This window comes from Ostrea edulis, chromosome 8 (genome assembly GCF_947568905.1).
Source record: "Ostrea edulis chromosome 8, xbOstEdul1.1, whole genome shotgun sequence".
Lineage (NCBI taxonomy): Eukaryota > Metazoa > Mollusca > Bivalvia > Ostreida > Ostreidae > Ostrea > Ostrea edulis.
Genome location: NC_079171.1, coordinates 41,991,679 through 42,003,799, shown reverse-complemented (window position 1 = coordinate 42,003,799; position 12,121 = coordinate 41,991,679).

The following is a 12,121-nucleotide window of genomic DNA, read 5'->3' as shown; positions in this document are numbered from 1 at the left end:
ACATATCCGTATGTAGACTTCCCTGTAGACGTTTACACTTTTTTATGAAACGCCCAAATTCTCGACATCCTGTATATAAACACCTGTGTCATTCCCATCACTCGTCGGTACTAAATAAAAGAAGGGTTATGAAGAACGACAATCACATGCCAGTAATTTCAATTTGATAAATAGCAGCTCAAACAAATGTGTACCCTAAGCAGTGGTTTATTTTTAACGTAAAGTCTCCATTGTAATTAGGAATAGGTGATTGAGGTCTGTTATATACATGTTTACATTGGAAATGCAATTCATTATGTACTCAACTGTAATGCAATGCGAGCAAAGAATCAAATTTTATTACCTAAACAAATGAAAATTAAAAATATCTTTACTTTTAAAGAAACTTTACAAAACTCCGTACTTTCATTAAGAAAATAATAAAATAAAATGTGTTCCCCTACCTAGAATGCCCATACTTCACATTAATAATAACACGGTTTTTTTCTAACTTGATAAATACTTTATTACACTCATGTATTATTTACTAAATGTATATATAACAGCTTTTTGTCTTTATATCTTTCTATACCATCGCATAATGGTGATGAGATCCAATAAATTGAATCGACTACATGTAGTCTTGAAATACCACAAAGTATTCAGTTGACAACGATTGAAATAAAAATGCAGATGTTTTTCTCGTTTATTCAGTGACTCACAAACCTGTGCGTCTTCTGAATGAAAGTTGTAAGAGAAACGTACTAGGTTTTGGTCAGTTATAATATAAGACAGGGTAAAATTAATCTCAACTCCGCTAGCAATGGGTTTTGGGTCAACTGTGCCTTCGTGGACGAATAATCTTGGCTAGCGAAGATGGAAAACAATGCCTAGATAGTCCGCTTGCATAAACATGTATTGTGAAGGTTAAATCAAAGAATTATTCGGTAAATTCAATGATGTTGTAGTATAACTTGTATTTATTTTATTTTCGACTGAGAGGGAGATAGAGAGCTAAGCAGGTACCGGTAACATCGTTTTAGAGGGGGGGGGGGGGGGGGGGGTCATTCATTAGTCCTAACCCGGACCAGCCGAAAATTTTAACATGTAAAGAAAACAATATGGGAAATAAAAAATGTATCAGAATGAAAGGGGATGGAAAATTAAACTTCCCGTATATGCATACATTCATGAATATTGCAATCAATGATTATCAATTCTCTCTCTCTCTCTCTCTCTCTCTCTCTCTCTCTCTCTCTCCTTTTTGTTTTTATGTCTCTAATATACATGTAATTTTATCATTTGTCTGGTATATTACCGCAAAGTATTAACTTTTTCATATTTAGTATATCACCCAGAATAATCTTAGAAATAATCATAGAGATGAAGTCCTATTACCAATTGAAGAATCGGGGCTCTAAATATTGAAACTTTTTAAATAAATGAATTCAGTTCGTTCCTGCCAATAGCTTTGACATCACCAGTAATATCCTGTCCATCTGAACTATAGTTGAAGATGGAAAAAAATGTTATTAAACAGCAGAAGTATATTTGTAGGAATTACACTGTGTGATTTTTAAAATAAATATAGAAGATACGTTGTTTTAGTATTACTAAGCTCCTATGATCACTATGATAACTATCAAACTAGTTTATTACATAATATATATCTGTAGAATGCATTGTGAGGAAAAGTAACTGTTTTTAATGTTCAAATATATGTATGCATGATTTGTACTGTTGTGTTTGAACACAATGAATTCCATGCATAATGTTGACTTAGTAATTAAAGTGTTGCATGTATCAAACATTGATTTTACAACAGAAAAAAATAGAGGTCTGACCTTCAACAAGTTTCAAATTTCAAATACATTTTCCTTTCCTTTAGATATTAGATATATAAAATATGTGTCATTACAATTATAGTGCAATATATACTAGCGAAAAAAAATGTGTATACTTAAAAGTAAAATAAAAAAAATAAACTATTGTTTGATTCCCTTTTTCTTAAAAGCATACTTCCGTGTACTAAAAGCATGTTTTAGCATTCGATTTGTTAAATATCGCGTTCGGTTTCCCCGGATGACCACAGCATGCTTGTCTGGAGTTTTGAACCCGAATAGAAACGTAGTTAGTATTTCGTTAGAATTGTCTGCATTTATTGACAGTTAAAACCTAAGTCCCGTATCACAGCAGCTGTTTCACGGTAATAGAGATATTCCCCTGCTCAAAGACCGTAAGCGCCAAGCATAGGGCTAAATTTCCCAGCCCTTCATGGCAATAGTGACATCTCCGTATGAGTGAAAACATATATTATATGTACAAGAACATAAAATTAATCAATATTCCAAACCAAGCAATCATGGCTAACAAAACAAACGAAGGGATGAGAAATATTTTCTAAAATTTCAAAAAGAATGTGTTTTTCATATATATATATATATATATATATATATATATATATATATATATATAATTGCTGTTATAAGATTTAGAAATTCATTTCAAAATTAAGGATTATCTCCCTCATGCATAGCTCTTATCCTTGGACGAATTTGGCTCCACTTTTTTGGCACGCTGTGTTTGGCTATATTTAGCTCTAAAACTTCATAGTTATTTCGGATTTCAAACATTTCGGTTGAGCATCACTGAAGAGACATTATTTGTCGAAATGCGCATCTGGTGCATCAAAATTGGTAACGTATAAGTTTTACATATATATATATATATATATATATATATATATATATATATATACACAGTGAAACTTCTCTAAACCGGCCAGCTGTCGGACCGAAAAAAAAAACGGCCGGGTTAGAGGGGTGGCCGGTATACCGAGAATTTAGCATTTAGAGACATTTCAGCTCAATTTTTATTAGATATTTCATTGACATACCACAAACCACATAATATGGTGTTCAAGGACTACTATTTCACTATTGGAAATAAAACAAAATAATTTACTAACATGTTTATTTTCAATTTATAGCACTAAAACTAATTAGGCATGAATAAACTTTTTACATTGACATGCATAAATAATGGAAAACATTCCGTTTAAATAAAACTGCATTTGATATAGGTATAGAAATCTGTAGACTAGCAGCATTTATGTAGAATTCCTGCTTATGTTTTTATAAACAAAACAAACATATAGCCATTTGATTGCTGAAATTAATACACAGAGTAGGTACTGCTCACTTTGATATGGGGATCTCTGATCAATTATCTGTGGAGATCAAACTAGACCGCTTGTACCTACAGGTAATTATTACCAGAAATAGTCTTGCTGCAATCATCTAATTTTAACTTAAAATCTATAACAGGATACATAAAGAAAACACAGAGGCCTATTATTGAAATTAATCTTACCTTTAAAAACTCTGTTTACGTCCATTGCTTATATCGTTAACAATTTTGTTTTGACGTTTTTGAAAAATAGAGTAGTAAAAATATAATTTTAATTGTGATGTTTCTTAGGAATTTTAAGTCTATGGAAACCTACAAAAATTATTTATCTATTGAAAATTATCATTAACAGTCATGGGTTTGTTGTTTATTAACTTCCGTTTATATCCATGGTGCAACAATATGGCGTATTGATTGTAGTAATTCAATATGTGCATATCTGTTTATAACATTTCGTACAGAAATTTGAAAGGGTCACTTGGATTAGATAAGCACCAATTAGCACCCTGGACAGCACAGGTAAACTAAAGAACTTATAGAGGCCACTCGTGTTTTTCACACCTCCGGTCGATAATTTCCCACCTGGCCGGTAGGTCAGTCATTTGTCACACTTGGCCAGTCTTAATCACCCCTCTGGCCAAAATTTTCTAGTCTTCAAATAGTGGCCGGTATTATAAGGGTAAATTACACATGTTTGTTAACAATTGTACTTTTAAAAGTGGCCGATGTCCGGTTTTCAGGGGTGGCCGGTTTTGTAAGACTTTCTTTGTAAGGAAATATTAAGGTTTCTGCCGGGACTTTGAAAATCGGCCGATATTCAGGGAGAACCGGTTTTCTAAGGAGCCGGTTTGGATAAGTTTCACTGTATATATATATATATATATATATATATATATATATATATATATATATAATCTACGAAGTACCACAGTAACTGCGAAAACTCTTTAGAACACTGGGCAATCTTACTTAATTTTCTGTTGATAAATGCCAAATAACGTGACTCATATTTGCAATCATCGGATGGAGGTCGGTGCGTTGCTTCTCGAATTGGAGGTTAACTTGCTATAAATTTAAATTTGTATATGCACTCTGACAGAACCCAATCCACCGAACAGTCACAGATTACTCACTTGAATTATTATCGATAATTTAAAGGGTAGAAATATCAAGTTGTTTTCGTGTATATCATTAAAATATTAATTAGCTATCTTCTACATAAAAAAAATATCACTCTGTCTATGCCAGCGTCCTATACTATTACCTCTGCATTATAAAACGTGTACAAAATGGTATGTGATCATGATTGGTGATACAAAGGATGTAATAAAACATCTTCAATGAGAAAACCTTAAATGAAAAGCGTGATTTTAAAATATTACAACATGTTCATGTGATAATGGAACATGACACATGCGAACGTACGGGAATTATCATACAAACAAATAGTATGCATGTAGAGCGATATTATAAAACTGAAGAGTTATAGAAGAACTGCGTCGATAAATCTTTAAGCATTTACATTGAAAGAAGCGTATATTTGCAATTGACGGAAGTGTATCTTTTACAGTGTTTATAAGTACTAAACGCATGATTTAAAATGAATTGGCAATCACTAACAAAATTTAAAAAGATGACATACATTAACAATATATACAGCTTATATGATAACATACCATAAGCTCTTGATAGTCGTAAAACCAACAAAACCAAACACGTCTGTAACATACTGGCGATACATTGAAATATAAACTAGGAAGTTAAATCTGGACTGAACTCCTTAAAACAGCCAATATATTTGATTGATTCCATTTATAAGAGGGTTTTAAATGCTAACCTTGAAATAACAAGAAATATATTTGTTGGTAGATTTGAAATTCATGTGTTGTATGGCATAGATGTTAATCACACCACGATGACTTGTTATGCAGGACAGAACTGTGTATTCAGGAACAATATTCTTTGTAATCTCTAGGGGGAATACATGAGGAATATAAAGTCTTTAATAAAAAGAAATATCAGAAGACATAGAATGATTAGTCAATTTATATTCGCTGAGTTCGCTACAAAATATTGTGTGTCAAAATAAAATGTGGCACATGAATAAGGATATTCAATAACTGTTTGTATTAACGACAAGGGGTACAGAAAAAAATATATTCCAAAATAGACATCAAATATATGTTTAGAGAAGTAAATTAAATATATTTCACCGAATGGAATCTTAGTTTAGTTTTCCATTCCTCCGTCATGTTTAATACAAATTATATAAGGTTATGTAAGGAAGGGGTGCATTTAAAAACTTTTAAACATCACATGAGATTTACAAGTTCCTGAAACCTTAGGTTTATGTCTGTACTAATTACCGGTGGAATATGCAAACACATTGTGATTACGGTGGGTTTGATTGATCGATGGGACTTGATTTATCTTCCTAGTCACGTGATTCCAATTCAAGAGTCCGTGTTTACCCTATCCTTAACGTTGTATTCTTCATAGGAATGATGGAATTAATCAAAGATAATTATCTTAACCCTTTCATTCTCAATTTATGCATCGATTTTTTTCTTGCATCATGTGTCCTTAGTGTTACTTGCTAAAAATATATTTTCTACCACATTTTGAAGAGGTCAGTTCTTAAGCCTTTACTGCTTACTCAATGTAGAGCAAATATTCATACTTATGTACTAGCGTGACGCACCCTAAACAAGTTTAATCAATGTCCTTATATGGGACAAACTCTGACATAAAATACCCTGCAATGAACACTAAAGCGTTGATCAACTTGACTTGAATACATTTGTAATATTGCTATTTTACATTATATGTAACACGTTTTGCAGATCTATTAACATTTCCTACATAAATATTTGAAAAAGTACGATTTGTTTGTAACAAGTGCACTCAAGTAGTCATCGGACAATATATTCCTTATTTTTTCTAAGGCAGGAGAAACAATATATAAACAATACAGATTGTTCTCATAAAGCTCTTGATATTTGATTGATTTTTTAAAGCAAATATTATATTGATACAACAAACAAGTCGTGGTTCAGAAAAATACACTTATCCACAATTGAATATATTTAAAAAAAAACCCAGTTCAAAACAATTTCACGACAAACATTAAGCAGCAAATTCATGGAGATATCAACAGTTTAACAGTTGGACTGTGTGTTCATTTTCTTTTTCCTTTGGTGATTCTGATGATGTATCGCATATCTTAATCCTATGAGATACTAAAAGTTCATATATGTACCCTATTATGTGGATAATTTAATCATAAGAATAGAAATATAACCTATCATTGAGGCATACACTGCCTGACGTGTTTCATACCGATTATTTGGTCGTTCTTGCCACATGGATTTTGACTCAAATATTTTATAATTATTTGCTGTATCTTTCTCTCTCTCTATCTCTCTCTTTCTCTCTCTCTCTCTCTCTCTCTCTCTCTCTCTCTCTCTCTATATATATATATATATATCTACCGATAGCTTCGATTCATTTCGATGACTGTCAAGATCATTTAAATGGTAACATTGCAATACCAAGAACGATATTTGTTGGCAAAATGGTAAGCATATGCCCAAAAAGATTGCACATGCAAGGTGAAGATAACGAACAGTGATCAATCTCATAACTCCTACTAGCAATACAAAATAGATAGTTGGGCAAACACGGACCCCTGGACACACCAGATGTAATGCAATATGACTTTGATGATCTGATAGGCGTTTAAAATGCTACCGTACATTTGTTTGGCGCTTTTTTAAATTAGACAGTATACAAACATAGCATTTTGTAATAAAACTGAAGGGGGATTCACTACTATGACCAATAACTGCTCAGGCATGCAGAAATAGTGGAAGGGGTCGGGGAACTACCACCCCCAACTTTCTTGACAACATGTAGGTTCCGTTATTTTCCCAATCTAATAAAATATATTAGGTGACCCCTCGCTCATTTTTAGAGTAACTGCGAATGGTAAGAATGTAAGTTTGAAATTAATGAATGGAACTTGAGCATTGAAGGGCGAAAAACCGTTTCCCTGCCCTCCTCTACGATTTAAGAAGCTGAAGGTCGGATATTATAAACATTGCTCCCCCACGATTTAGAATTTGTAAAGCACTGGTCAAAACGCTTATATTTCCTATTTGCTTGCCCAGACATTGAGCCAAATCCGAGTTGTCTTCTCGATGCTAAGAACATATTGCTATCTTCTAATTTTGAATACACTAACACATAAACACATTTATGATGGACTTTTATTTCAATACATTTATAATCGAACAGTGGATATTGATGTAAAAATGTGTCTGAATATGTGAATTAACGGGAAACTCAAATAACCATTACTTGTATCAAACAGGGTCCCTCTCCATCCGGGTTGACAGCCTTCCATCACATTCTCCAGACGTTTGGTTGCATCTCTCTGGAACTCCTCAATTGGTGCTACATCTTTCTTGGCAATTCATTCCATAAAAATCAAGCGAACATGCTACAATTACAAAAGACTTGTAATAGCAATCCAAATGCGTCAAAAAGCATTTGTAGCCTGAGATCGAAGAACTTCCTATATGCTCGATTCATTTCAGAATTAACTGAATGAATTCTTGGGTCGAATTAAAGGCATAATTTCGATGTCACTTTCAAAATGAAAGAACAAGGGACGTCATTGGCAAAAATTGGCAGCGTTTCATAAACCGACCATATTTTGCAGATAGATTGGTGACGATTTTTTCATTTCATTAATATATAATATAGATCATTTACTTGTTGTTGATTTTGAGAAAACTACGTTACAATAGGCATTGTGCATTGTTAATTCTGACGCTTTCTTCCGACGGTCACATTTCCGGAACGATGTCATCGAAGTTAAAGGATTTACAGTCCCTCCGAATGTTTTTATAAAAATTATAATTTTAACTCTTTTTAGAAATAATACTCATTAAGTTCAAATACTATCAAAAACTGGTATACTGCGAAAAATAGATTATGCATTTACAATAACGTACACGTAACTTTATCGTGTTTGTAGATATTTTAGGGAAGGATGTTGTGTGAAAGAAATAGTAAAGCTCATCTTGATGTCATATTTGTCTCAACCCGAATCATCTTATTCCTTTCTAATATGATTAAAATATATATATGGATGATATTTTTTAACTTTGACATGGCTACATGTTTGTGAAAACATGACATTAGGAGCTAGATCGTATAACAGATGGAATATTTGGCCAGTGAGCAAAAATTTAGAGGACATGATTTGAATATTATGATAATTTTAGATTTGGAAGTGAATGCATATACATGCATAGAATCATTGTCTTAAACAGAAAATTACTTGTATGAGTCATTTGGATTCATTTTAATTGCTTAAAAAATTTGAACAAAAATACCTTTACTATCCATTTAATGACTGAGGACAATACACGTATCAACACTTCGCCGCGAGTTACGTCCCTTTGCGGGGTCTGCCAAAAGTTAATCGGTGAAAAACCAAGTTTTCCTTCTTTACCTTACCAAATCCAAGACACTATTACTTTGAATTTTAGCTAATTAACAAGATTTCATAGAAGTTAACGAGTTGCCCCAATCTGGGGCATTACTGTTATTGACTGCAATTGATGGGAAAATAACATATGTCAAAGCTACAGATAGGAAAATTACAAAGGCCAACCTAGGGAAATACGTTTTTAACCGGGAGATGGCGGACAAGGGACGTAACTTCTGCGAAGTGTTAATGCGTGTATTATGCGTGTATTATGCGTGAGTTTACCAAAAAATGTTGTTTAACACAGCGCAATGATATTTGCGAAGGTGATGTTCGATATCCTCCTATTCAAAAGAATTATGGAAAATGAAATGATTCTTTGAATTGTTAGTTCCCTTTTTATCATGAATATAAGCACTTTGATTAAAAACCTCGATTGAGTCGGATGGAATTACCTGTTATGTCTGATACTCCAAAGACTATATGATAGGTCTGGTTATATGCGTACGAAAAATACTAAATACAGCGTGATACCAAACGATACAAATGTTGCATGAATGTGATATAATTTTCTTGGGTACAGCATAACACGTCAAGTAATATGCGTGTAACTTTATATGGTATATTCTAAATATCAAATATATTTAGAAATATCTCTCTCCATATAGTCTTTGAGAAATTAAAATTGCATCAGTCATTGCATGCACCGACATTCAGTCTAAACCTAGCATTGCTTACTTCTACTGATGTAAACACAGTGTGTGTGTATATATCCGGAGTAGGTATCAGTTATTCTTCAAATGGACTCTGGGAAATTGCTGAAGTACGTGTATAGACAATGTTGTATATGTAACTGCTTTTCCCGACCACGTAGAATCGTGGGGAGAGGTGTTCCACTTTATTTTTGTCAATGATCAAAATATGTTATTTACATAAGCGAATAATTAAGTAGAATAAGTAGTTTTGAATGAGGAGAATGTAAACTTGAAAATCCTGAAATGAATTGGATGAGTGCCCCCCCCCCCCCCTTCTCTATGATCATGATCTGTTCTTTTCATATGCAAATAAGGCTACATTGAGTGACACCCCCACTATTCTTGATCGCAGTATTGAATGAGAATAAAGTTAGCATACAATTCGTCAGTTGGACCCATGTAGCGAAGGATGATCCCCACAATTTAAAAATTTGAAGACCAGGCAGAAGAAAATAATTCTTTTAAATTTGCTAATTAACTACAAAGTTCTCCTTCGGCTACACCCCTCCCCCGGTAAAATTGCTACGTGTCTGTCTTAAACTTTATAATCAATTAATGCTATCAAGTTACAATATTTACTATCAATTAACTATATTAACTTACAATATTTTTAAACAATCTTTTTGAAGCCTGATTCATTTAACTTGATTTGACTCTACTTGCATACGGAAATGAAACCTTTAAGCATGACAGAACCATGGTTGTTTCTTATTAAGTACTTGCTTCTTTATAAATATGTTCAATGTATATGTCGGTCTAAATGTTCCCTGGAACATTTTTTTGTTTTGCTTGACTCGCCTGGATTCAATTTGTTCAGTGTTAAACATAATTTAACTTACTCGTATGCATTACATGTACTGAAATAATTGGCTCATATATTTGTACATTAATTACATGAAACGCAATACATATGTATTTATAAAGTTTTTTTTGTTTTGATTTTCCCCCGTTATTTTCAGGCAAAAGATCTGGCCCCATGTTCAGGAAACATTTTACACTTAGGTCAAAATCTGAATATTGCGATGAAATGATTGAGAAACTAAGTCATCAAATTTCTAGTGTCTTCAAATTAAGAGTTTCAGTTCCAAAGTAATGAACATCTTACAAGAGATTGTTAGACGATCCCGGTGCCTGTCTTATAAGTTTAACAACTTTGTTTTTATCAGGTTGTGTCCTTAAGCCATTGACAGAATGGGGAAAATATCAAGATTGAGGTAAAAATCTGAAATTTCAGTCAACAGATATTAGGTATACCCCCCCCCCCCCAGTTTTCGATTGAGTTCGCCTCCTCAATGTCAATAACTGACCGACGTCTCTGAAAGGAGAGAGGTAAGAGGTCATCAAGCCGATATGCCGCACCATCTAGGGCTCTGGAACTTTTCTTAAATTCATCATGTTTTCAACATTCCTGTGGATGGTGAACGGGCAAGTACAATGTATTCTAGAGACGTTCGTTAAATCCATGTCCGTTTTGTTTCCTTGTCAAATTTGTTATTTTAAGTATCCCCGTTACTTACGGTCAACCCGAATGTGCCACGGTCATGGTTGACACCAACGAGACCGATGGGAATCGATTGCCAAGTCTCCCTAGCTTGAATACATAATCTGCTGACTCAAATGAAATCTTAACTTAACAATGTACATGCAGCTCAGAAGTGATTCACTTGAGATGAGGATGTTTTATAAGGATAATAATATAGAATCGTTTAACGACATCCAAAGAAATTTATTTTCCATTCATGAGGCCGAATTGGACGAAAAATTATCAGCCTTCAAAAGAGAAGTAGTACGAAATTTCCAAACAAATGCAACTATGCCTACCCTCGGTAAGGTCTTTGACTCCGCAAACGACGTGAGGCAGAAATGATTCAAAATCCAATTGTGAAAAAGAAAGAAAAAGAAAACAGAAACAGAGCAGTGTAACTCGACTTTGAAACACCATTTGAACGAGTAATGGAATTATCGTTAGTATCTGAAAGGGAAAGTGGAAAGAAAACAACATATATCCCAGGGACATCTTTGCGAAATTCACTTATTTCAAGGACCTACAATATGACCCCACCCTCACCCCACCCCAACATCTGTATAAGACAGATATGTGGGCTTACAAACAAAGATCTGCCACCCAAAATCGAGGAAAGGAGGAATAAATTATATCCCGCATTGCGTCAAGCCAAGACAGACCTCCGGAAAGCTAAGCTAGTACTGGATGTACTATACATCTCGACGAGGAAGTATAGTACTCTCCCGATGGATCCGCGCCTATATATCGCCGTACCTCCCTGCAATCCACACTCCAGGACTACTGCGCCGTAGAAACCCAACAAAACACATCTGATGATTATGAATAGGCTTTAAAGAAACAGAGTAATAATCAATTTGATGGAGAAGGGATACGCAGGAGAGCGTATATCAAGAACTGACTGGAATTATTATTTAGATATATAAATGTACTATCATCATTTCTTACCGCCGCGGTGGTCGATATGTTAGAACGTTCGCCCCGCATGCGGAAGGCCGGGGTTCAAATCGAGGCCGCAACAGATCTAAGTCATTAAAACAGATAGTGACAGTTCCATCGCCAAACGCTCGGCACCTGGTGTGAATGTCACGGGTCCTCGGAAATGACCTTAAAAATGGAAGCCCCCGTGTCACAGTCGGTGTGACACGCTAAAGAACTCTCACTGCTCAATGACCGTAA